Below are 27,918 nucleotides of genomic sequence, written 5' to 3'. Positions count from 1 at the left end.
TCTTTGGTTTGCAGGCTGGCACTCAATCCACTGAGCCACACCAGCCAGGGCTACATCATGTCCCTCTTATCATGAATGGCTGATCAAGTCTAATTTCCCTCCAAAATAAAGGAAGCAAAAAGTTATAACTCAACTTATGATTTAATTGAAAAATAACACCATATATAAGAATTTTAAAAGATGACCTCATTACACTTCTCCTGATAACAGTTCCTTCATGTTATTTTATAAAATGCCAGTTCACACTAACAGTTCACCTTATATTTCACAATGCCTCATATTTTAAAAATTACAGGAACAAATTTGGAGGACACATGGACAAAAACTAAGGGTGGGGGGTAATGGGGGGAAGGGGGGAGGGTTGGGTGGAGGGGCTGAAACGGGAGTAGGGGGCAGAAAACTGTACTTGAACAATGATTGAAATAAAAAAAAAAATCCACACACACAAAAAAAAATAAATTTAAATGTAAAAAAAAAAAAAAAATTGTAGCTAGGGAGAAAGGACAGAAATGTCCCATAATTATTCTGTGTAGCAATGCCTTTCAACTTAATTTTGTAGAAACCATATAAAAATTATGCCAGAATCGACTCTATGAGATCCCATCTCATATAAGCCCAGCATGAAAGCCAAAGAACTAAATTAGTCCAACTGAAATCCAAGAAGATAATATAATATTTGAGACTTCAGAGAAGCTTTTATTAAATCACTCAGAACAAGAATAACCTTCAGCTATGAGGCATCAAGTTTAAGCAACAAGGGCAGAAGTAACACGCCCTTCATATACACCTTGAAAGTGACAGTGGCTTTCATTTCTGCAAATCCATTTGGGCCTATGGGTCAGTTCCACTCCATATTATTATAAGACAGCTCAAGCATATATGAATTCTCTTAAGGTCCAGTATTTTTGAAAGGTAATGAACAAAAAGAGAATGATAAAGAAAGTGGAATTTTTGTCAACCTCAATTTGAAGACAGAAAACTCCTGTTTCTTCTTTGTTCTCTGTTAGCTAGAAATAAATAAGATTCTGCTTATCAGAATAAAAAAAAAAATGAGACCAAAGTCTCCAAAAACACTAAATTCATTTTTCTATAAATATATTCCTATACTTGGGAAAACCGATAGTATGTGGCTGTTTTGAGAACTTCAGCTTCTGCTCTGCCTCCTGGTTTTTCATTCTTCCATATTGTTTGAACAGTTTCTAAAAGTTTGCATCAGAATCTTTCAACCTAGCCCTCCAAGTTCACTATTTTAGCATGACTTTTTAAGTTTCTCCAGGAACTCTAGTGACACACCTATTAGGCCTATTTATTTCTCATCCCACACGCTAACTATTCTCTAAATAGGAAATAAAAAACTTCTCTGGCTTCAAAACACCACTTCCATGCTTCTCCCCTACTCTTCTGACCATTCTTTCCCAGTGTCTTTTGCTGGTTCCTACCTTATCTACTACCTTGCTAAGTAGAGGCATTGCCCCAGGTACAAATATCCTAGCCACTCTTCACAATGCATTATTTTCTCAGAGCAATCTCATCCTACAGTTTCAATTTACAAGACAGCCTCTGATTCACAAAACTTTATCTAGAGTCCAGACCTCTTACCTGAACTTCACAGCCCCAGATCCATTGCCTGCTGGACCATCTCACAGGTACCTCAAAACTGAACTCATGATCTTTTTCCCAAAACCTATTGCCGCCATCTTCAGTTCTGATCTACATTAATGACATCACCAGGTAGCTCAGCACCCAACCCAGCAACTTGAACATCATCCTAGAATATTTTCTTTTACTCTGCCTCTCTCTTCACCTTAGATTAGTGCAAAAATCGCATTGCTTCATCCCTTTAACTCCTCTCCTATAGGCATTTCTTCTCCTTTCCTACTGCTACTTCGTTAGTTCAGACCCTCATTAGACTTACTTAGACTGCAATGGTCCCCCTTCTTTTAGTTTTTCTCTCCTCCAATTCATTCTTCAAACTATTCCCAAAGTCATCTGTCTAATAAGATTAGTGTTACACTAATCTCCTACTTAAAATGCTTAATGATCCTCCATTCTGACACAATAAATTCAGGCTCCACTAAATGAGTCAAGGCAATTTGTCCTGTCCTAGCTCTCTAGTTTTCTCTCTCTTTAACCTACCTCTGCCCATGCTAAAGAATTTGAAGTTCTCTGAATGGACCATAGAGTTTCAAGCCCCTAATCTTTAATTCACTCTGTTCTCTCTGACCAGAGTGCCCTTCCCCATTAACCACTTGACAAGTACCTGCTCATCTGTCCAGCTTCAATGCAAATAATCTTTACTCTTAACACACACACATGAGCATGGTAGAAGTAAGCAATACTTCCTTATCTCTGTACCCTGTACAGATCTCTAAGAGAATCATCATTGTCATCCTTCCTAGAATTTCCTATAATATATGGCAAAGTCCACAAATGTTTCAGAACTTCCTTCCACCAAAACTAATCAAAGACAAAAAAGATTAAAATTAAGACCACTATCTTCAAGGAAACTTGTCATTACACCAAACTATAAACAAAGAAATACAGTGATATCTTGATCAAACTTTTTAAAGGAGCATTAAAGCCTATACACAACTCAATTAGGAATAATTTTCTCTAAAAGTGCCACAAACCTGAAATTGCTGCCCAAGTGTCCTCAGGTTAGCACATTAACATGTATGGCATGGATAGGTACAGAAACCAAAGGGAGATATCCACATAAAGACCCAGTTTGAGACTACAGAATCACAAAAGTGGTAGGGTAGGATTAGCATGATGACACAGCATTTTTAACTACCTGACAAAAGCTATGTAGCCAAGGGAGCCACTAGAGATCAAGCAGAGTGAAGGAAAGAAGGGATGATAAATCAAGTTCACATAAGCATGCACACAGACATACACATATATATAATATGTTCCTTCTTTTAAAAAGAACTCAAAGAAGTTACAAGGTTACAAAGGGAGATAATAAAATATCACAAGATAATAAAAACCAAGACAGAAGAACTCAATAAACAAATAGAAGCAAAAAATAAAACAATACAAAGATACATTAGAAGCACCCAGTACACAAGGACTTGGGGACATGGTGGACAGACTAACAAAATCACACATCAAACAAGACAGAAAAAACAAAAAATTCCTCTTGCCTCATCTTTCACAGCAAGGAGTCAATAGACATTATTTAAAGAGTGTAAATTAAAATGATTTCTCATTCATGGAAAAATACATAAGTAGCTCTTAAGCATGTAAAAAGCTGCCAACCTCATTTATAAGAGAAATTAAAACTACACTAAAATACCATTTCTTATCTTTTGAATTGGCAAATATCCAAAATTTTTTATAAAATTCTGTTAGTAAGGCTGTAGAGGCTCAAACAACCTCATACATTGCTTATGGATATGCAAAACATCCTTATACAGGGTAAATTTACAATATATATGTGTATATATATGTTTATTTATGTATTTATATTTTGACCTATCAATCTCACTTCTAGAAATCTACTCCAAAAATAAACTGACAAAAATAAAAAGTGATGTGTACCCAAGGCAATTCATTGCAGCAATTCAAAAAAAAACGAGAAGAAGAGGAAAGGGCCCTGACCAGGAAGCTCAGTTGGTTAGAGCACAGTCTGTACACCAAAAAGTTTGTGAGTTCAATTCCAGTCAGGACACATACTTAGGTTGCAGGTTCGATCCCCAGTCAGGGTACATATGGGAGACAACTGATAGATGTTTCTCTCTCACATCGACTCTCTCTCTCTTTTTCTCTCTCTCTCTCTTACCCCCCTCAGTTCCTCTCTCTTACTCTAAAATCAATAAACATATCCTCAAGCGAGAATTTTAGAGGAAGAAGGAGGACCAGGAGGAGGAGAAAGAAAGGAGGGAGGGGAAGGAGGGAGAGAAGGTGGGAGGAAAGGAAGGAAGGAAGAACAGAAAGGGAAACTATCATACACCCACTCAAACAAATATAACAGCTGTAGAGAGGAGTAAGTTCTCTCTATGTGCTTATATGCAGTGATTTCTAAGCTACAGTCTTTTTTTTAATTGTTGTTTGAGTACAGTTGTCTCCATTTTCCTGCCACCACTCTCTCCCACCCGACTCACATTCTTACATGAATAAGCAAGGTGCAGACCAGTATTTACAATATACTACCTTTACATAACAAAGGAAATATTAGAAAAATGTCTGCATCTCGCTTACATTTTTTAAAAGGAAAAGTAAATTAAATTAAAATGGTTGTCCTTAGGAGAATGGAAAGAACAAAGTAGAGGAGGCAAAGATGAATGCTATATTTCTATGAATGTACCTTGTTGTACAGTTTGACTTTGGAACCATGTAAATGTTTTCCATTAAAAAACAATTAACTCATGAATCAATCCCAGATAATCGAAAGCAAACAAGAGGAAATAAACCTTAAGTATATTTCACATTAGCTTTGTAACCACACAGAAACAAATAATTTCAAGTGACTTCAAAACACAGTATTTTTACTTTAATCCCTAGAGGATTACCCTCTAGAACACAAAGACCATCAAAGTAACCTTAACTGCATTTATACTCTTATTCTATACACACACATGCACACACACTAAGATAAAGAAAATAACTAATTATATTCATGTTATTAAGGAAATAAGATTTAAGCTTAAAAAAGGAGATATAAAAAAGATAAATGAAATATAAAATATATTTCTCTCTTCCTAAAAAAATCAATTTCCTAGCTCTGTTCACATATACATGCATACATGTACATGCCATATTTTGCCATATATAATGTGCACCCATGTTTTTGGCCCAAACTTTCAAGCAAAAAATCTTTTGTTTTAATTTTTTAATTCAATTTTTTATTTATTTATTTATATTTAGATACTTGGTTTTTGTATTATAAAGAAATTTTAACATTTATATTTTATTTTTATTTTATTTTTATTTTATTTTAACATTTTTACATATTTTATTTTACAACATTTTGTTTTTATTTTATTTTAACATTTTTTAACATATTATGGTACAAAAGACTTTATGTAACAGATAATTACAAAACACAAGGACAGATACAAGTTACTTCAGGCACTATGCATGCATAATGCATATTCTTATTTTTCCCTCAAAAATTTGAGCAAAATGTGCACATTACACATGGCAAAATATGGTATACATATTGGGGCAAAAGTAAGTTTACAATTGTTCATATGGAAAATAATACAATCATTAATAAATAACATAGCAGGAATAAACTCTGTATTTCACATATTTACAATTATAAAACTACTTTGCACTACCTCATATATATGTGTATGTATGAAGATATATACATATATAAATACATTAGCAATAATGGCAACCTATTGCATAGACTATATTTGCTAAATACTATTTCCCAGTAAAAAGGACTATTTCCAGGGACTAGCATCCGTGATGGAATGACTGGTTGAAGGTTTAGGGCAGAGAGTAGACCAAATGATTCTGGGACATCTTTTCCTAGAAAGCAAAGCCCATTTGGGTTTTCTCAGAAGACTCAGGGACCAATTTAAAGGGGTTCTCACTGGCCAAAAAACAGAAAAATTTGAGTATCAAAAGAATAAAGAATGTAATACACTAAAGCATATTTAAGATATAAAAATTCATTAGTTCAAAAGACAAAACCTCATTGATCACTTTTTGAAGTGGCTGAGACACTATCCTATTTTTCTGAAAATTGATAAGTAATGGGATAAATAAACAAGTATTTTTCTGGTTTTCTGATATGAACTATACTTTAGAGTGATGGAATAGTAAAAATTAGGAAGAGTTCTTCTTTATAGACTAATTCCAACCAGTAAAAACAAATAAAGTATTCTATAATGATAGAAATTACCATTTACAGCCCCCACCAAAAAAATAATAGACCTGGATAATAATCATCAATAAAGGCTAAAACTATTAGGTGAATCGTTAAGGGAACTTTGAGAATCTGGTTTACAAAGCCCAAACACAAAGATCAATCTTAACGATGCCAAAAATGAGACAACCCAAACTATTCCTCCTCATGAGGCACAACTGGAAGTACACCACATCACCTACAGGTATCCACCAGAACTGAACCTAAATCTAATCAAAACCTGTCTACATATAACTAACAGAAAAATTGGAAATCTTACACATTGCTCGTGAAAATGAAAACTAGTATAGCCACTTCAGAAAACAGATTGGCAGTTTCCTATAAAGATATACCCACCCTCTGACTCAGCAATTCCACTCCTTAGAGAAATGAAAACATATGTCCACATAGAGACCTACATGCAAATGGTCATGATAGAAACTGGAAACAACTCAAATTTCCATCAACACGTGAATAAACAATTTTTGATAAAATCATATCATTGCATATTACACAAGAAAAGAATGAACTATTGATATAGACAACAAAACGAATCTCTCTCAGAAGCAGCATGCTAAGTGAGTCAGACACAAGTACACACTGTGTGATTCCATTACATAACGTTCTTGAAAGGGCAAAAATATAAGGACAAAACAGTTCAGTGGTTGCCAGCAAGCAATGAAGGGAATGACTGGCCTGCAGAGGGCACAGGAACCTTTTTGGATTGATGGAAACGCTCTATTTGATGATGGTGGTGGTTGCATGACCATATACAATTGTCAGGACTATTCAAACTCTAAACTTAAAAGGAGTGAATATAATATATATAAAACTTTTCCTCGATAAATTTGACTTTTATCAAAAATTTTTTCTGTTACAAGTATCTTATGATTTGGCTTATATGTGGAATCTAAAGAACAGAACAGATGAACAACCGGACAGAGACAGACTCAGCTACAGAGAACAGACTGATGACTGCCTGAGGGGAGGGGGGTTGGGGACTAGGTGAAAAAGGTGAAGGGACTGAGAAGTACAGATTGGTCGTTACAAAACAGTCATGGGGATGTAAAAAGTACAGCAGAGAAAATACAGTCAATAATATTGTAAAGACTATGTATGGTGCCAGGTGGGTACTGGAAATATCTGGGGAACACTCTGAAGTATAGGATTGTCTGACCACTGTGCTTTACACCTAAAACTAATACAAAATAATATTGAATGTGAACTGTAATTGAAACAATATGTTTTAATGTTTTTAATTTTTTTTCTGTTCATCTCTTACTCTGGTAACATACAAAATACTTCTAGATTATTTCATTTACCATATAATTATAAATTTCCACCGTCCTTTGGCCTCTATAAGCTCTTTGAGTGGATCTCTTACTGGGACTCTCTAAACTAAAGCTTTCAAAAGTTAATTAGCTTTTTTAAAAGCATCTTGATCCCTCTAGTACATCACTCAGTTTAGTTTATTTGGTGCCTGAAACCTATTTAACTTCTTAATAATATTCTCTCCCCAGGTTTCAAACCTGTGTGTACTGGTTATCCTCAATGTCAGCCCACACATCTGATATGTTATCTATTCAATTTATAATTTTTTTCTGGTGAGAACTCTAAGTCAATCTGCATGTTATTTTACAGTATAAAACCACAATAAAGGCTTTCAGTATTTTCTTTGATATTGTACTGCTTTTAAAAAATAATTTCTTATTGATCTTATTTTTAACAATGGACTAAAAAAGAACCAAGTGATTGCCCCTGAATCATCATGTCAATATCTGAAGATATCACTGAAGATCCTTAGTAAAATTTTAACTACTACATTTTTGTCTTTTTTCAATACTATTAAGTGAAAGCACTGAGTTTCTAAACTCATTAACTTATACAAGATGGGTTTGATACGGTGCACAACTCGGAGCCTAGTATAGTCAACACAGTAGTTGCTTTTTGAGTATCTGAGATCAACACACATTAAGAAGCCCTGCTTCAGAATTCCTTCCTACTATTTCCCAAGTAGATTGATCCAGTAATTTCAACCTAACAGAAGCTGGAATTCAAGTCAAATTTATCACTAGGTTGAAAGAACGAAAAACAGTAGATAATATTTACAGCAGTCTAGTAAGAAAAAATAATGGTAAATATTGGTAAATATATTTTGTTTTGAACATTGGCTTGATAATGTCCATTCTAATATGCAGGTATTTGACCTTATTTAGATAAATTCTTGTTGTTTCCAAAAAGCTCAGCCTCTTTAATCTTTCTTCTGAATTAATAGTCCAATTTTTTTTCTGCTCCTAGAAAACTTAGAGCCACACTTGTGCCTATATAAATCAGTGCGTGGGTTTAAAGGGCAGCCGTTCTCTACTCTTTTTTTCATCAAAACACAAGTGACATTTAAAGTGTACTTAATATTCATTGTCCAACATATTCTCCTCACTCTGGAGACAGCTAGTTTGCATGAAATTTCCCCATAAGATTTCTGTGACCCTGTATTTTCGCTCCCATCAATCCAATAATACATCAGTGGCATAAAAGCATAGTCAAGAACTGGTAGATTTTTTGCCTTATTCCTGGCTCTGTTTTATAGCCTCAAACTTGTTTTTCTTTCTTCTTTCCCTCCATTTTTAATTTATCCTATCTTAAATTTCATGTAGCCTTGTAAGTCATCTTAAATCCTTTCTAGAACAAGGTAAAGAATAAATAAATAACCATTTCATGTATCTGCAAAAGCAATCTCTTCTCATTTATCCTAGATAAAGCCTTAAAACTTTAACTCTTTGCTGCCTCTTAACTATTCTCTACCATATTAAATATATGACTATTAAATCCACAACTCCTTGGTTTTGTTTTTTTGTTTTAATCAATTCTTTGTTTAAAAATATTTAAGGCTGCATACAAAAAAACACAGAAAAACCATCTATATACAATTTAGAGACCCATAATACAAATTAAATTTGCCGCACAAGTTTTATGTCTAAGAAATGTGTACCTGCCAGTGTCTTCCGTAGTTACTCAAATAGTAATAGCTCAGTCACACAGTAGGAATTTTAAAATGCTGTGACATAAGACTACTATAGCTTGGGTGTTAGCATATGAGAATTTGTTTTAGCACTACTTTTAAAGCCACTAGTAAACTCTCCAAATAGCAGAATTGAGTCTCTGCTCAATTGAATCTGCCTGAGTAGTCGTGAAAGATAAAATTTTCAAGAGAATCACATTTTTATCTAAATCATTTTTATCTAACTGCCTGTTAATCTACTCGGAAAAGTAGATATTTATAAAATTGGAGTTTTCATAAAGTACTTTAGAGTTTAGTGTTATGAAAAGGAAAATTAGTTATAAAAGTAATAAATGCACAACATAGTAGTTTCTATTCATCCCATTTGATAGAAATAATGTCCTTTCATTTCCCCAAAGTTATCTAACCAAAGCAACAGATAATACATAATTATTAGGATTTGTCTTAGAGTAAAGTTTGATTTTAAAAAGTTTGGCACTTCACTCACCTACTGCAGGACAGAGTATTGCCCATATACAGATACTAACTCAATTGTCTAGGCAATTTCTTATGTTTAGAAATCAGTGCCACTATTATGGCTCACAATTTGGCTTATGCTGCATCTGTAAGCAAACAGCCTGACAAGCACCCTAGTGTATTTCAGGATGACTGACAGGACACAGTGGCTCAAGCAGGAAGGGGGGATGGGTGCCCTTAAAGCAACACAGCCAGTGAAAGGCAACATCAAACAGTAGAACCAGACTTGAAATTATATTTTTCAAATTTGCAATAAAATACTGACATATTCTCCAGTATGCGCTTTTAAACATAAGTTTTGGGTGCATGCCCCAAACATTATCAACTCCAAAATGGCTTCAAGATTTTTTTTGCTTTAAGAATTTTAAGAGTAAAAAGAAAACATTTTAAAACAGGCATGAAGTGTGATATTTCCCTGAACTTATCAAACATCTAAATTACTTATGAATACTGTAATTATTTTTAACATAAATTAAGTCAGGGTACCCAGAAAAAAAAAAGCAGTTCTTATCTCACCTCTAGATATTTGCCAATTACTTTTACAACAGTAATTTAACTGATGACAGTAATTTAAACATCTTGAATTAAACAGAGTTGTTATCAAAGATAAGGGCAGATCCAGGCCCTCTGCTGTGTTCCTCCCCTATGGCCTACATCATGGTTAAAAATAGATTAAAAGATTAGGAATTTTAATTATGGGTATTTCCACATTAGTTTCACTTCAAAAATTATTCAAGTGATGCCTTGGCTTCATTCTTCACATTTATCATTTTTCTGACATTATTTCACAATACTCTAAACCTCTCAATCCTTTCATTCAGCAATCAGCTCTATTTAAAAAGTACAATAAAAGCCACTCCTTTTCAAACACAATTCCTCATTTAGCCAGCAGGGGGTATCATTTGATTCTAAAAGCCTACAGTATTGTAGCCATTGACATTTATTTTCATTTTTTTGTGGATGACATTTATTTGTAAACTTAAACTAGGAACTGGGAGACACCATTTCAACTTTCTTTATTAAATATGTTTAGAAATAATTTTCCCATATAAGTTTGACTTCTAGAGCCCATAATGGTATTTAATAGTTCTCTCTGACAAAGTCTACAATTATTGCTCCATCAGCTCATCACATGCATCCTCACTGTGGTGAAAGAAAAGCACTAGAAGGCTAAGCAGCAGCAGATTTGGGTTTAACCATTAGCATGACTTTCCGCAACCCCAGATTTTTCTGGAACAAAAAAGACAAACAAAAACCCTGCAAAGATTCCAAGCCTCATTAGACAAGTGAAAACACATTCCACAAAAAATAGATCCACACTAAATAACAAAATAATTTCTCCTCAAAATTACATATGAAATTTGTAAATTATTTAATATTTTCTAATTGCCCTGTTCAATATTTGTTCATTGGCTATTACACATTAGGGTAATTTTAGAAGATATGTTTCCTGTTATCACATCAGTATTATATTTCTCATAAGTATGCAATACTATGACTAACAAAGTCCTCAAACAAGCTGTAAACTCTTTATTTTACAACTTCAGTTTGGAAAAGCATGAGCAATTGATTTGCCTGGTTTACTCTAAAAAAAAATTTTACTATGTGATTAGCTAATGTCATTAACGATCACAAATATATCTTGACTGAAAATAAAAATGTCCTATGCTTCTTGGATGCTATTATCACAAACATCAGGTTTACTCTGTTAACCACATAAAAATTAAAACAGGCCAAAAGGCTTAAAAAGTGATCCCTCTTTTCATGCTCCCAGAATTGCCAGTAATGACATATCCTTTATGCTGAAGGATTAACTTTTCCAAAGAGAAAAGGAATAATAATTCTCTACCTCAATTGTGACTCAAAATAGAAAGTTATAATTTGTTTTCCTTAGAAAAAGAATCCTATTTCTGATGGTGAAAGCAAGGTTTGGGTTCTTCGCTCCATAAAATCATTTTTGATACCTGAACGTGGCAGTTTCTTTCCTCACAAAATAACTAATGTAGCCATGTAAATACTATATATTACATCTGGACATAAAGCATAACATCTCTTCAAAACTGTTATTGATTCTTTCAAAAAAATGTTATCATTAATTTTCTAAACTGATATATTCTCTAAGATAAGAGAGATACTTGGAATTATTTCTTAAGTTAATTTATTAGGTAAGTATCTAAAAGAAAACAGAAAAATCACATTCCTCCAGTACTTTGCTTATCCTTTTTGTCAATCTTCCACACATTTTGGAGTATACAGATAACTTTTTTTCTGTTTTCACCTAACCACATAATTCCACTTTACTTTCTAATTCTGAGTTTAGTTCCTCACAGGCTTTCCTGAACTCTCTCATTCAGTGATTTTTAATTTACCCAAATACTTTAAGGACCTACATCTAAAGGCAAATTTGGTCTCAATTCTATTCGTGACTAAGAAAACTTTTTAAACAATACTGTTTCCTGGGGGAGCAGAGATTAAATGACTAGTAATAGATACTATTTATTTAAAATAACCCTTTTTACTTTTAGCAACAATGTCTCCATATATCTGATGCTGTATCTGAATTTTCCACATATTTTTATATATTTCATTTTATCTTGAAAACAACTTATTTCCTTCCCAAACTATTGTAATTGGCTTCTAACAGTTAATGTTCACACCAATGAGCAGGTCTAGAATAAGTTCTGACTCTGACACATATTAGGTATGCAAGTTAGATGTGTCAATGGCATGTGCAAATGTGTTGTATCCCATGGGCAACTGGAAATTCAGAATCCTAGAGTTCAGGAGAAACATCAAGTCTAATAGAGATACCTTAGCTACGCATTTGTGCTACACCTTAAAGCACGAGGCTAGTCGAGCTCTCCCAAGGCTGGGAGTGGAGGGAGATAAGGCACCAAAGATAATAGTTTGCAAAACAATTACCATTTAGGGTAAGAAGAAAAGTGAAGTCCTAAAAAGAATAGGCAGACACACAAGACAAGCTTGGTTCAAATTCAGGCTCTACTTTACACTGTTTGGACTTGTCCATGTTGACCCCCTTTTACCCTGTTTTCCTCACATGGTAAAATAAAGTTTCCATAAAGAGTAATTACTTATAAAATTACCCATAGAATCTAATGAAGTGCTAATTACAGTGCTACATAATTCACTAATCAATTATTGTTATTTTGTGGAAAGATAATTTTCTCTTTGTGAAATTCTACTTTTCCAAACCAAATGCCATTGAATTTTAGAAGGCTGCTATGAGAGATATCAAATGGATTGCTCATCTGATTAAAAATGGATGAAGACTAATTAAGTTTACGCATTTTTATTTGGCAAATTGAATCCATTTCACCAAGGAAAGTCACCAACCCCATCTATGATAATAACTTATAGTTAAGTAACAAGGAGACATGGTCCTAAAATGGGAGAGTTTACAAGCAGCTTCCAAAGTTGTTAACAAATACTTACAAGAGACAAGAGACAACACATATTAATAAAGTGTGTTGGTTATGAAATGGTTAAAGGATAGAATACAGAAATAAAAGCAAAAGAATGACAATAAGTAAAAATAGAAACCTCTGGCATCTTATTCCCACATTAGACTTATGGAGTGGTGCCAACCTGCTTCATTCCAGAGCAAAGAACCAGTCAGTAGCCGAGGCCACATTAGAGAGAGAGGAAGGAAATCCTTTCTCCCCCTCTGTTTCCAAAGATAATAAAAGAAAACTAGAGAGTGATGGATTTCACTCCCAAGTAACCATGTTTATTTTACTCATGTCCCCACTGTTTAAAAGTCAAGCCTACTAATTTTGCATCATAGAGTAGAAGAAATATATGGATAAAAACAAAGAAAATTGACTTTGCAAAACTCATAATATGTCTAATTTTCAAAAAAATAACTGTTATAGTCACTAACTTTATATTATAACATCATTCCTGTCAAGCCATCAATTGTACTGAAAAGAATTAAGCTCATCATAAAGTAAAATAATTTAGCTCAGTCATTAACATAGTGAATCACATTTCTTCAACTCTAAATAACCCTGCTCAATGGCTTAAGTAATCCGTACACACACTCCAAGCCATCCTGCTCTTTTTCTCCTGAGTCTTGAGTAGACAGAATTAGATTGACACTGTCAATCACGCTCCCAAAGTTCAACTGATGAAACTGGTCCATGAAAAGGCTGTTTTATTGTGTTTTTTGTTGTCACATTCTGTATCCTCCAGCCTCAATTCCATTCCACTCCTCCCTCCCCATAGGCATCCACTCTATAGTTGCCAGTGGGAGCCTTTTTAATCAACTTTACATAATTATTTCTACATATGATATATATCTTTACAATGATATATATAGCTTTGTGTGTGTGTGGATTTTTAAATTTACACAAACAATATCTCATTTCCCATCTCTCTCTCCACTTTCCCCACCCCCTTCCCCCACAACATGATGTTTTAGTGGTCTGTCTACCTAGAACTATATAGACATGGTAAACACCACAGGTTTGCTCACACAACACATAGCCCCAGCTTTGCTCCCTTGCCTTTTACTGCTCTGGAAGCCAGACGCTAGTTTTCCCAGCCTTTTTTGCAATTCTGATTGATATGTGACAGAATTCTGACCAATGAGATGTCAGTGGAAGTCCTCTGAGGAGGGTTCTAGCAAAACTTTTCCTTTCCTTATAGAAAAGGAATTACAATACTGCCATGGCCCTTGGCCCTTCTTCCTTCTGCTATCTGTGTTACGATGCTGGCACATAAAAGCAGTTGTGCTGCAAAGCTGAGGAAAAAGATGACAGAGCAGAATTATAGAACAAGCTTGGGTTTTTGATGGCATCAGCTCTGACCTCCTACCTCCAGGCTTCTTGCTGAGAAAAATGAGTTTCTGACCAATATAATTGATATAGTTTGTTCTTTACTTTCCATTTGCATCATTCCAATAATACATTTATAATTTCCAAGAACAGCTAGGTAGTATCCAACTCTTTGCTACGGGAAACAATGCTATAATATTTTCACATGTGTCTCTTTGTGTACCTATGCAAGAGTCCCTCTGATATATACATTCTCTTATGGACCGAATTGTGTCCTCCTCAAAATTCATGTCTGTGGTCTTAATCCCCTGTACCTCAAAACATATCTTATTTGGAAATAGGACCTTTAAAGATGTGATTAAGTTAGAATGGAGCCATTAGGGTAGGCCCTAATCCAATATGATTGGGGTCCTTATAAGACGAGATGAGGACACAAGCACACAGAGAGAAACAACCATGTTAAGATGCAGCAAGAAGACAGCCATATGCAAGCCAAAGACAGAAACCAAACCTGCCAACACCTTGATCTTAGATTCCTAGCACTACAGCTGTAAGAAAATAAATTTCTGTTGTTTTAGCCACCCAGTCTATGCTATTTGTTATGACAACCCTAGCAACTAATAAAATTCAGAAGTAGAATTTGTGGGTCAGAATGCATGTGAATATACAATTTCAATCATTACTACCACATTGGTCTCTAAAATAATACCACCAGCAGAGCATGTGAACTCACATGTCCCCATCTCCTCACCAGCTCAAAGAGACTGCATGACATTTCAACTTCTGCCAGTGTGGGAGGTGCCAAGTGGGCCTCACTGTTGTTTTAATTTGCATTGTAAATCACCAGGGTAATTGGTGATATAATCTGGGTTGACTGGCCAGACATTCAAGTATCATTTCTATGAATCACTTACCCACATTTTTTATCCATTTTTCTCCTACGTTGCCTGTTTTTTCTTACTGATTTACAGGAATTTCATATATATTCTAGATCAAATCTTTTGTCAGTGATAGTCCTTGAAAATATCCTCTCCCTGCTTGATAAGGTCTCTCTCTGTATCCTTAAACGTTCCACCATCTGTATATAAAAGTTCCATTTTCTTCATATCCTTACAGATAGTAGGTTATTGTCAGACATTAATTTTTACCAATCTAATAGGAATAGGATATCTCATCATTGTTTTAATCTATATTTACCAGATAACTAATTTGTGAAGCAAACTAAACATGTTTTTACTTATTGATCATTCCAATTTTCTCTTCTGTAAATTACCTTTTCACTTATTATTGGCCCATATCCTCTTGTATTGTTCTTTTCCCTATTAATTTTTAGGAGTTCTTTATAAAATCATATGAAATTATGTTTTTGTTTTACTTTTTAATTAAATTTATTGGGGGTTATATTGGTTAATAAAATTATATAGGCTTCAGGGGTACAGCTCTATAATACATCATTTGTATACTGTATTGTGGGGTCACTACCCCAAGTTGAAATCATTTGTGTTGAATATCTGTTAGTTGGCTATTTCCACAATAATGCTACATAACAAACTACACTAAAACTTAATGGTATAAAACATTTATTCTCTTGTGCATTTTCAGGTGAGCTGGTGGCTGGCTAATCCAGAATGGGACTGGCTGGATTTACTCCAAGCTGGAGTTTTGGAAGCCAGATCTGCTCTGCATGTTTCTCATCCTTCTTGGACAAGTAGTCCATTAGGAGCATGTTCTTCCTACAACATCAGCAGGAATACAAGAAGGACAAGTAGAAAGACACAGTGCCTCTTAAGGTACAAGCTCCAAACTGTCACTCTGCTTCCTCTTTCCGCTTTCCAATGGGATCTAGTCATGCAGTCAAGTCTAATACTAATGAGGTAGTTCTCTGGGAACAACTGCAAAGGCATGTGTCAAAGGGCACGGAGGCAGGGAGGGTCAAAAATGGTATCTTTCTTCACAAAGAAAGATTTTATATTAATGTACTTAAGTATTTCAATCTTTTACTTTATGACTTATGTTTTGGGGGTTATATTTAAGAAATTATATCCTATCCTAAAATCATAAATACATTCTCCTATATATTTCCCAGAAGAATGCAACCATTAGGATCAACACCCAAAATATTTTAAATTAGCATATGCATATATGCAAGATTATGTGATACAAGGGCCAACCACCAAAGTTAAACAAGTTATCAAAGTTAAAAATAATTATCCAAGGACTACTTATTATAGGTGAATTGTTGAGCTGAGTCTTTTAAAAGTATTAATGGATACAGGCTAACAAAGAAGAAAAGATGCAGGTATAATAAAGAATCACAAAAGTTGATATTTTTTTCATGAACAGATCTTGATTGATCTAAGCTATATATTCAAAACTGCAAAACAAAAGGCTGCAGGAAAATATATACAGTCTTCTCAGATCATGACATCTTATGGGGGAAAAAAAGAAGCTTTTACACAACTTAACAATAAAATATGTTATAATGTAAAATTTGTAAAGTATATGCTTATCTGTTATAATAGGAGAATCTATTTCAATAGTTTGAGTAAAACTGAGGTCCAATCTATTAATTTTTCATATTAAAACCACTTCCCAGTTGCCATACTTGTAGGGAGTCCGGTATCTCTCTTGTCCCTCTTATTGTTCAAGAACCAAGAACTTGATTACCAAATAAGTGGGCCCTGTTGAAGGCTGCTGGTGCTCCACTAGTGGCATAGTGCACCAAGGAAAACTGATTGCCTTGTGGTCCTGTGTGACCTTTTCCTTGTGCACTCTTGCCTTTGCTGCTGTGGATCCAGACAGCGGCCACAGTGATTCTTGAAGACAGAAGCAGCCTGCCACCTCACAGGTATGGCATGGCACACACGCCTACCGCTTTTTAGTTTACCAAGCCCGATGGCTGAGCCAGGAGAGCTTTCCGGCTCCCATCACCAGCCCCAAACAGCCTCTCCCATCAGTAATACAGGACAGCCAGAATAAGGGTGTGTTTAGGGTCTTTGATGTTCTTGCTTTCCAGGTCTTTTCTCAATCAGGACCAGTTCAATGCACATGCGTGCAGACACGCACACACACACACACAAACTTTCTATCAATAAATACACAGTAAAAGGACAGAGTCCAGGTCTTCATTATGTTCCTCTCTGAAGACTCCCAGATGTTTTACAAATTTCCTCTAATCCGCACAGTGTTCACCAGCCCAGCAAGTGATGAAAGACTGAGAAGGGCCACCCTTATCAAATCAGAAAAAGATCCTGTTACACCAGAATCTGAGACACAGAAGGATAAAGACCTCAATAATGACTTTCAAACACTGGGGGGAATTTTTTCTTACCTATGGTCACCAGATAAAATACAGAGTGCCCAACCAAGTTAACTTAAAACTTTAGATAAACAATGAATAATTTTCTGGCATGAGTATGTACTAAGTAACAACGGGACATACTTACACTTAAAAAAAAATTCTATTGATTGTTTACCTAAAATTCAAACGTATCTGTATGTCTTATATTTTTAGTTGCTAAATCTGGCCACTCTACCTTATCTACCTTATGAATGGGACAAACTGGGGGAGGGGGAGCTAGAACTCCCTTGTGCCAGATTTAAAGCAGACACAATGCCAGATCCTTACATTCACGTACCCTGACATCCTATCAGAGACTTGAAGTTGACAGAGCCAAACAAAACACCAGCTTTTACCCCCTTACTGCCCTGGAGCTGTTTTTTTAAACACCCAGAGGTGTTTCCTGGTCACCTCCCAGCACCACATTTCTAACTACAACCAGCTGGAAGATTTTTGTTCCCAAAAATGTAACACAGGATAAAAGGGAACAAGAGAAGAATCGCATATATATTGTGCCCTGGGATATGATAGCCCCAGTGATCTGGGAAGACATAAGAAAAACACTGGCAGAAGGGTATTCTAGAGATTTTATGCATTTCTTATAGAAAAATTAATCTGAATGGCCTCCAGTTATCAAGGATTAAATTCACCTCCAAGTAGAAGACAAATAATAGATAGAAAAATAGTTTCCCCAATGGATATGTACTTCCTGTGGCCCAGAAATGTAGCATGGTGCTTGCCCTCCACTTTGAGATTGGAGAGGGAGATTCTGTAGTTCCAAAGTTGATAGTGATGGAACTCAAAGGCAATATACATATGACACTTAGGACTAACACTAGGACAGAATAAATATCTAGTCCTTCAAAAATAAGTAATAGAAAAACCCAAAATTTAAAACTATAACATAAAGAAGGAAAACAATGTCTTAAAAATGCAAGGGGAAATTATCCTCAAGACAAAAGAAAATTTAGAATACATTTACTCTGTGTTCTCAGTGAAATACTCAAACATATAAATTCTAGGAAAGAAGTGATACAAAGACTAAATAAAATAAAAAGAAAGTTTACTGAAGTAAGAAGTCAAAATAAAAAAACTTGGCAAAGATTTAAAAGTGAAAGAATACAGCAAAGCCAAAATGACAATAAAATTAATTAAAATCTGAATTAGAAGAATCATTCTTCTCCTTTATCTTCTGTCTCTTCAACAACTTCATTATTCAGAGAGCAAAGAAGCAAAGGTTGGAACTGCTATCCTGGGCTTAATTCTTACCAACAAAGAGGAATATGTTAGTGAAGTGAAAGTGACAGGAACCTTGGGAAAAATTGAACATATCACCTTAGAGTTCATTACAAGCCAAGGGAAAAAATGCAAAGCAAAGTAAGACAAGTATCTTAGATTGCTTAGCAGTTCAGAGAAAATATAAGAATGTCTCAGAGCCTGAGATTCTAAAATGAAAACTAGGACAAAAAATAAAACCCACTACTGCAATCACAAATGATGAAAAATGGGAGAGAACACATGCAAATATAACTCAGTGCGGCATCCAAGGAGCTTTCTAAAGAGCTGAGAATTTTAAAGGACACACAAAAGTACTTAATAGAAGGAAGGAGGTGAAGGGAAGGATGCACACATCAGTGTAGTACTGACTGACCTGTTAGAAGAGTGGACTAAACCTAAGGTGAGCAAAGACTTGTGAGAAAAAGACTCAAAACAATAGAAAAACTTTCAGATTATTTTTGAGTAAGAAAGGACAAGTACAACTTCTGTCCTCTACTCCTGAGCAGATTTCTTGATGTTGACAAGTAACATAGAGAAAGTAAAATGACAATATTTTGAGTTTGCTTCATCTTGTCTACAAAAGAGAATGCTCATTAAAATGGAAAAACTGTGTCAAGCACCTTGAGAAAAAACTGATAAACAAGATGAGAAAAGATAGTGAAGGAATATCTAATTGTTTAGATCAATGTCCATTTCCAGAAATATTCTATTACAGCAAGCTTTCTCATTCTCAAGGCTATTGATATTTTAGGTTGGATAATTCTTTGTTGTGGAGGACTGTCCTGTGTGTTGCAAGATGTTTAGCAACATCCCTGTCCTCTACCCACTAAATGCTGGTAGCACCAGCCTCCCAGTTATGGCAACTACAAATGTTTCCAGAGACAGCCAAATGTCCCTTAGGGAGTAACAGTCCCCTGGGTTGAGAACCATGATATTACAGAGCAGTGCAAAACCAGTATGCATCATCACAGAATTACCGTTTGCATCTTTGAGTAATCACGGCAGTGGGAATTGACAAATGTTGTCTCATGTATCAAAAAGGTAGCTACTGAAAATTAAAACTAGTGAATTTGATGTTGATCCCCAGAAAATTTTAATATAGGATCAAAATATAATTAATTAGAAAAGAGAGGAGTGATATCATAGTATTTTGGTATAGTTTCATCAAGAGCCATTCACGCTAAACTAATTTAATGTTGTTCTCTTCCCCCTTTTTCAGGATCATCACAAAAGAGGATAAATTGATTTCACTAAAACATTTTTTAAATCTTTTGTGCAATCTTCTTGGGCAATATAAAGAAATGTGGTCTTTCATACACTGATCTCAGCATATTCCTTGGAAGTCACTCTGGCAATATTCAGACAATTTTATATGCACTAATTTTTATACTAAGTGATGCCATTTTTAGGAGTTTGAACTTGTGTACAAATATGCATACCAAATATTACAATATTGTAACAAAAGGCTAGAAACAACCTAAATGTGTATTAACTGGGGACAAGTTAATTAATTGTCATTTATTCTTTCATTGCTGGGACTTTGTGACCACGGGGTAAGGAAAAACCTTAAGAAATCTATAGAATGCAACTGGATGGCACTTGCCTAGCCATAAGGAAGACATTCAAAAAGCATAACAACTAGCAGGGTTCAGGCCCCAGCCAATCAGAGCACAGCCTGGAACTGAATCTTGGAAGGACCCTGTTGTACCAGGTGTTCACCCTTTAGTTTCTGGGTCCAGAGGCTCCCCAGCAGAGACCGAGTAGAGGAAGGCCACTGGGGAATTTCAGACCTAACTGACAGAGACATACATTAAAATATTGAGGAATAGCACGGAGCAACAAATTGACTAAATTCAAGCAAATGGCAGCTATAGAAAGAGTGAAGTCAATTTATATGTACTGATACAGAATGCTACATTAACTTTTTTTTTTCATTTACAACAGAAACTGTTAGCAGTTGCCATGTGAGAAGAGGGTCAGGGAACTGAGGGCTGGGGTCAGGGAAGGGGAGACTTATTTTCATCATATACTCTTTGTGGCAGATGCTAGAAATTTGCCAACACCCCTTCCAGCCCTGGCCCACCTCTCCTCCCCCAGATTTCACCAATCAAACACAGCTTGGGTGATATTTTAGAAGGTCACAGCTATGGAAAGCTGTGGCAGGGCTTCCATGTTCAGCTCAAGAGCCTAGAAAGGTAGAAGCTAGTACATGTGCAGACCTGTCTCTCAGGTACAGTTGGACATTTCTTCCCAGCTACATCATCTCTGGCTGTTTCTCTGGCTCTCCTAGAGAACCTATGAGCTCTATCATGTTACTATGTCATTTATGAAACTTTCTGCAGAACATTGATTGCAATCAAGAGCCATGGCTAAGGCTACCTTTGTTAAAATAAAAATAAATGTGCATGTATATATTTTAAAGTTTAAAAGTTAATTTTTAATAAATTTTTTTAAATACATCAGACTGGACAGCAATACTGTTCAGGGAGGACACACCTGGTTGAAGAAGCATATCTGAAAGAGCCAGCCTAGAGATCTGGGCCCCAAAATTCCATCTGAACATCAGGTGTCTCAACTACCAGATAAAATGTTATACTAAAACTCATCTAGAAATAAAATTAAAAGTATAGATAGGAAAATCTTGAAGGGGCAGAAAAGGAATAATCCTTTCAGAACCATCAGAAACTGAGCTGAATGGAAGTCCTACAACTATGGAATTAAAGAAGGAACTATGAGACTGGTATGAGGACCAGAGACACAGATTGGGATGATCTTATACCCATTTGTGGCAGCTAAAAATAGAAAGGGGTATCTCAGGAGGGAAGAGTCCCAGCCCCACACCAGGACCCCCAGCCCAGGGTTCCAGTGCCAGGAAGATGAGTCTCCATAACTTAAGGCTATAAAAACAAGCGGGGATTGAGACTGTGGAAGACAGAAACTTCTGGAGTCCATGGCAGTTTCTCTTAAAGGACCCACACACAGACTTACTTAGACTCACTCCCTCTGAACTATAGCACTGGGACAGCATATTGAAATGCATCAGAGACATACCAGGAGGAACTGAATTGTCCGACATCAGGGCAAGAACTGGAAGGAAGTTTTCTCCCAGACAGAAGTGCTGGCAGAAACCACTATTCCTTTCTGAGCCCTCCCCCAACAGAGCCACAGAGCCAGCAGGAGGGCACCATATCTGAGACTCCGTCAACCTGGCTTACACTATTTGCCCCACCCTGGCATCCCCTAGGCCCTGCCCCACCCAACTTTCAGGCCCACCCAAGCTGTTTCTAGGGGCTTTTCCATACAAATGGCTTGTCTTGGCTCATGCTTCAGACTTTCCTAAATTCTCTCAAACAAGCAGCATCAGGCTTCAGCAAGCCCCCTATCTCTTGTTAAGTTGCCCCAGGTCCAGCACTAGCAGTAGACAGTTTAAAACTTGGCCTCGACTGAGTACCTCCAAGCTGAGCACAAGTAACAGCCATCTGAATATTGCTTTGTAGCTTATGCTGTGTGACTCTGGATGAAACACAGGCGGTGGCTGACCTTGGACATGCCAACAGCAATCAAAGCTCAACTACAAGAGGAGGATGTACAGAGCCCACATAGTGGGCACACCTCAAGTACCTAGCTTGGGTGATAGGGGAGGCTGTCCCACTGTACCCTACAGAACACCTACTATATTAGACCACTCTAGCAAGCCTGGGAGATGTGGCAGTTCTACCTAATACATGGAAACAAACACAAGGAGGCTGCCAAATTGAGGAGACAAAGAAACATAGCCCAAATGAAAGAACAGAACAAAACTCCAGAAAAAGAACTAAACATAATGGAGACAAGCAATCTATCAGAGGCAGAATTCAAAACACTGATTATAAGGATGCTCAAGGAACTTAGTGAGGAGCTCAACAGCATAAAAAAGATCCAGTCAGAAATGAAGGACACACAAATTAAAATGAAGAACAATTTACAGGGAATCAACAGTAGAGTGGGTGAAACCGAGAATCAATTCAGCGATTTAGAACATAAGGAAGCAAAAACGACCAATTAGAACAACAAAAAGAAAAAAAAATCCAAAAAATTAGGATAGTGTAAGGGGCCTCTAGGACAACTTCATGCCTACAATGTTTGCAACATGGGAATGCCAGAAGGAGAAGAGAGAGAACAAGAAATTTAGAAACCTTTCTGAAAAAATCATAACAGAAAACTTCCCTAACTTGGTGAAGGAAATAGACATTCAAATCCAGAAAGCTCAGAGAATCCCCAAACAAAATGAACCCGATGAGGCCCACACTAAGACACAACATAACTAAAATGCCAAATGTTAAATACAAAGAGAAAATCTTAAAAGCAGCATGAGAAAAGCAGTTAGTTACTTACAAGCAAGCTCCCATAAGACTTATCTGATTTCTCAATAGAAACTTTGTGGGCTAGAAGGTATTGGCAAGAAATATTCAAAGTAATGAAGAGCAAGGACCTACAACCAAGATTACTCTACCCAGCAAAGCTATCATTTAGAATCGAAGGACAGATAAAGAGCTTCCCAGCCAAGAAAAAGCTAAAGGAGTTCATCATCACCAAACCATTATTGTATGAAATGGTAAAGGAACTTATTTAAGAAAAAGAAGATCAAAATTATGAACAATAAAATGGCAATAAATACATATCTATCAACAATTGAATCTAAAAACAAAAACAAAATACATAAGCAGAACGGAAACAGAATCATAGATACAGAGAACATTTCAGTGGTTGCCAGATGGGAGAGGTTTTAGGAGGAAGGGCAAAAAAGGTGAGGGGATTAAGAAGTACAAATAGGTAGTTACAGAATAGCCATGGGTATGTAAAGTACAGCATAGGGAATAGATTAGCCAAAGAACTTATATGCATGACCCATGGACATGGACAATGGTGTGGGGATTGTCTGAGGGAGTTGGGGGTGGGGGTTGGGCAGAGGAGGACAAAGTGGGATAATTTGGACAACTGTAATAGGATAATCAATAAAATATAATTTAAAATAAAAATATGGATTGGAGAAAAGTTAGATACAAGTATTACTAGAACAAGAGAGAAAGCTGAGAAATAGACTAATAAAAATCTAGCTTATGACTGTGATAGCATTTCAAACTAACAGGAAAAAAATGATTCTCAAATAAGTCATATTGGATCACCTGAATAAACATTTAGAGGAAAAATTAAAATAAAGTTGGTTTCCAGCCTCACTCTTTTGTTTGAAATCATTTCCAGATATAGCAAAAATTTTTAAATTCTGAAAGTATAAATGAATTTATGCATAACATCTTTATGTATGATAATTAAGGTAAAAAGTTCCTTTCTAAGTAAACCCAAAATCCAGAAGCCATAAAGATTTAAAAATTTAAGTACAAAGTTATTTTTTTCTATGTAATCTAAATATAAAACATAAAAGTAAACAATAAATTGGGAGAAATACTTGCTACATGTTAAACAGACAAAAGTTTAATTTGCTTAATTTACCATAGGAGAATTAATGGGAAAATGGACAAAAGTTATAAAAAGGCAATGTAAAAAAATACTATGCACTAATATAATATTTAGAAATTGTTTAACCTTATTCATAATTAATTAAAGGCAAATCAAAAAACAAGATATTTTCACCTATCAGACTGACAAAAGTGAAAATGTTTGAAAATTTGATCAGAGCAGGTAAGAGTTGGGGACATCAGCTCTCAGCATACACTGTTAGTGGGAGTATAAACTGATATGGACTTCTTGAAGAGATATATCACCATACTCTCAAACTTTAAATTATGTATACTATTTAACCCTTTGATATATCTAATTATAGGCAATACTTATTAAATTTTACAATGAACATTCCTTTTCATCCAAAAATTCTACTTCTATGAGTGTATCCTAAAGATAACACTCATAAAAGTACACTAAGACATATGAACAGGGATATTCATTACAACATAGCAACATGAAAAAACAAACAAAAATACTGAAAACAACAATCATATCCATCAATACAGAATGGGATAAATAAGTTATGCTGTGGACATAATGAAGTTGAAAAGAATGAGGTAGGTCTACAAGAATTGCCATAAATCTGAGGGCTGCCATTTTGGCAAGAGGTGAAGCGGCAGTGGCTTCTGTCAAGGGGGACAGCAGGTCGGGAGCTGCTGGCGCTCCCTTTCCCCTGGTCCCAGCCCTAGCCCCAGTGGAATGTGAGTACGAGGGCACCCCACCACCATTCTCACCATGGTGCTGTTGGCAGCAAAAAAAAAAAAAAAAAAAAAAAAGAATTGCCACAAATCTGTCTTAACTAAATATAACTGTCCTACATGGGAGAGAAATGGGGACACGAGATGCATGTCAATATGTATAACATTAGATTGTACCTTTTATTCTATTTTTTAAGATTTCATTTATTTATTTTTAGAGAAAGAAGGAAGGGAGAAAGAGGGAGAGATCAAGAAACACTGGTTGCCTCTTACATGCTCCCAACTGGGGACCTGGCCTGCAATCTAGGCATGTACCCTAACTGGGAATCGAACCAGCAACCTTTCAGTTTGCAGGATGCTGCTCAATCCACTGAGTCACACCAGCCAGGGAAGATTGTACCTTTTTATTCTTGACCTGAATTGGGTTCTGTAAATGAGCAAGAAGAACAGAATGCATGGGTATTATATACGTAATCAGCAGAGTCTATCACAGATTGATTCTTAAAATTAGGACTTCTTTGTTCTCCCATACTGGGAATAGAAGAACTACTGAGTCTAAAAGAAATCAAGTTAATTCTGCGAATTCTCATTACCTACGGGCTCCAGCTTGGGGCTAAGACAGATTCTGGTACCTCTTTTAGAGAATCAGTGAAATTGGTTTTATTTCTTATTCTCCCTTCACCCCCACCCACAAACAAAGGCACTAGAAAGAAAACATCATGAGGTCAGTGCCTTTGTTTGGTTCACTAGGATCTATCTCCAGCACTAAGAATACTGTCTAGTACAAAAGTCATCTAGACAGAGTAGTTCCAAAGCCAACACTAGAGTAGACCTAATGCAGTCCTTTCAGTAATCCTGCATCTCAGTCATTCTGTGGTTTCTCAGGGAGCTAACCCAGGGCCACTGTACATTGATACCACCTCCAGAAGTCTCATCAAGTAAGACCTGATAATTAATGTTCTATCTCATTAATTGTACAGCTCCACCCCAAATCTCTACCCCATAATGCATATAGGATAGAGGAAGTAAGTATATAGTGTAATTTAACTAATGCTACTCAAAGTACAGTCTGCAGTGAGTTAAGGAGCTTATACCAGAATGTAAATCAGTAACTATTTCAATCATCTTGAAAGTCTTGCTACAAAATCTTAGGACATAGGTGATTTACAATCTGGTACAAACTCATGTGGTTTTATGAACCAGTAACAGACTGAGAACTGTTGATCACATTTTGAATAGTGCTAACGTAAAGTAGGGCCTAAAGTGCTCCAGTTCCACCACTCGAGGGTCTTTCTTTGTCCTAAACATTGCCCTTTCCATCAGACCTATGTCCCCAATGATGGAGACACCTGAAGCATCACAAGCACACTCATTAGGATAATGAAAGACAGGAAAAAGAAGTGGAGGAGTAGAGGCACCAAACAAATTTGACCTGAATTTACAATTTTGCACGTAGTAACTCAAAGTCACTTCTCAGACTCTGGAAGTTAGTGATTAAATTGGTGGCAGATTACTGACTGTATTCTAGGCAGCAATATGTAATAAAAACAGCAACTAAGCACATGAAAATCAGGTGCAATAGCCAGTAGTACTGTTCACTTTCAAAAATTCTGTATTCTCAATTATCTGTCATTTTCCACTAGGTCTGTAACTTGGCTAAACTCAGGAGTTCTACTTCCACAATACCATGTCGCTTAAAAGCCAGAATCCAAACAAAAATCAGAAAATCATGCTTTTTGAGTATGTAGACTAACATTCCCATGAGCCAATGATCCATAAATAAACACTATTTTTAAGTCTTCATTACAAAACACATAGTTTCTCATCAGGCATGATTGGGTTACCAACTTCTCTTTTCAATATTAATCCCTTCTATTTCAAAAAAAATACAAATTCATAGTAAACAAAAAAGAGAACTCCCATCGTTTCATATCTATGGTCTTCCTCTAAGTATCACTGAAAAGTAAAACTCCACAATTTAAAAAAGTGAATACAGGCAAAATATATTCTTTAAGAATTCACAACCTTATACTTCAACTCACCTTCCACCAAATTATACTATCTCTACTCTCTCCGCTTTGATTTCTGTGAACCAACCACCACCCCCAAAATCAGCTTGATCGATCACCAGTTCCTTGGCTTCTTCTCCTTCAGTATATTCTACGTCTACAACCAGAGCTCCCAAATTCAACAACAACAAAATTAAAACTTCATGTCTTCCATGACTCCCACACTAGCCATGCTCTGTGTGTGTCCACTACCCTTCCTTTCCACTGTGCTACCTACAGATTTCCTCCAAATACTTCTAATTCCCCCAAACTTTTATCATAAAGTATTTATCCTTCCTTATTCTGCTATTTCTTGTTACAGTTAGATCATAAAATTCATATAAATCAGAATTGTATATAGATGGTATTCTAACAAAAGTTACTTATAAATTCTATTGTTCTAAAGTCCAAAGTAAAATAAATAGTCAATAATACCAACTGTTGGTTTCAGGCAGAGGTGAAGGACTTTGACTCTGACATGTAGCCATATTGACTATCTGTGAAAGTTGATAAGTTGAATTTTGTAAATAGAGGGGATTCTGTCCTTCCAAACACTTAGTGTGTTGCTATCTGACATGCCTGTGCCTGACAATAATGTTTTGCATATCAGAGACACTCCATAAGTATTCCATTTGGTAGACAAGGAAACTTATACTACCTTAAACCACAGGTGGCAACCACAAGGCCCGTGGGCCGAATTCGGCCCTCCACCTTGTTTTAGCAGGCCCAGCACCTTGTTTCTACCCAGTGGTTGTTCTGAGCTCTCACTTAACAATTAGGGAGTAGTCACATTTACACAGTCCTAAAGTTACAATCGGCCCTTTGAAGGCAACTGCGAGGCAGACGTGGCCCCCAGTG

At 35.9% G+C, this 27,918-nt stretch overlaps 1 protein-coding gene across 3 annotated transcripts in view; it reads right to left on the bottom strand.

Annotated features, from left to right (window-relative positions):
* The window catches only part of CTNNA3 (catenin alpha 3), a 1,497,017-nt gene that overhangs the window by 1,467,291 nt on the left and 1,808 nt on the right, over positions 1-27,918 (bottom strand). The window contains exon 1 of one of the 3 annotated variants that reach the window (XM_036026898.1): positions 9,370-9,528. The exons of the other annotated variants lie outside the window; for them this stretch is intronic. The gene's annotated coding sequence lies outside the window, so the exon portion shown is untranslated. Of the gene's footprint in view, positions 1-9,369; positions 9,529-27,918 lie in introns of those variants that run through there. 3 annotated transcript variants of the gene reach the window in all.

The sequence above is a fragment of the Phyllostomus discolor genome, chromosome 5 (genome assembly GCF_004126475.2).
Source record: "Phyllostomus discolor isolate MPI-MPIP mPhyDis1 chromosome 5, mPhyDis1.pri.v3, whole genome shotgun sequence".
Lineage (NCBI taxonomy): Eukaryota > Metazoa > Chordata > Mammalia > Chiroptera > Phyllostomidae > Phyllostomus > Phyllostomus discolor.
The sequence above is the reverse complement of the archived record's forward strand: the minus strand, read 5'-3'. Positions and strand labels throughout refer to the sequence as shown.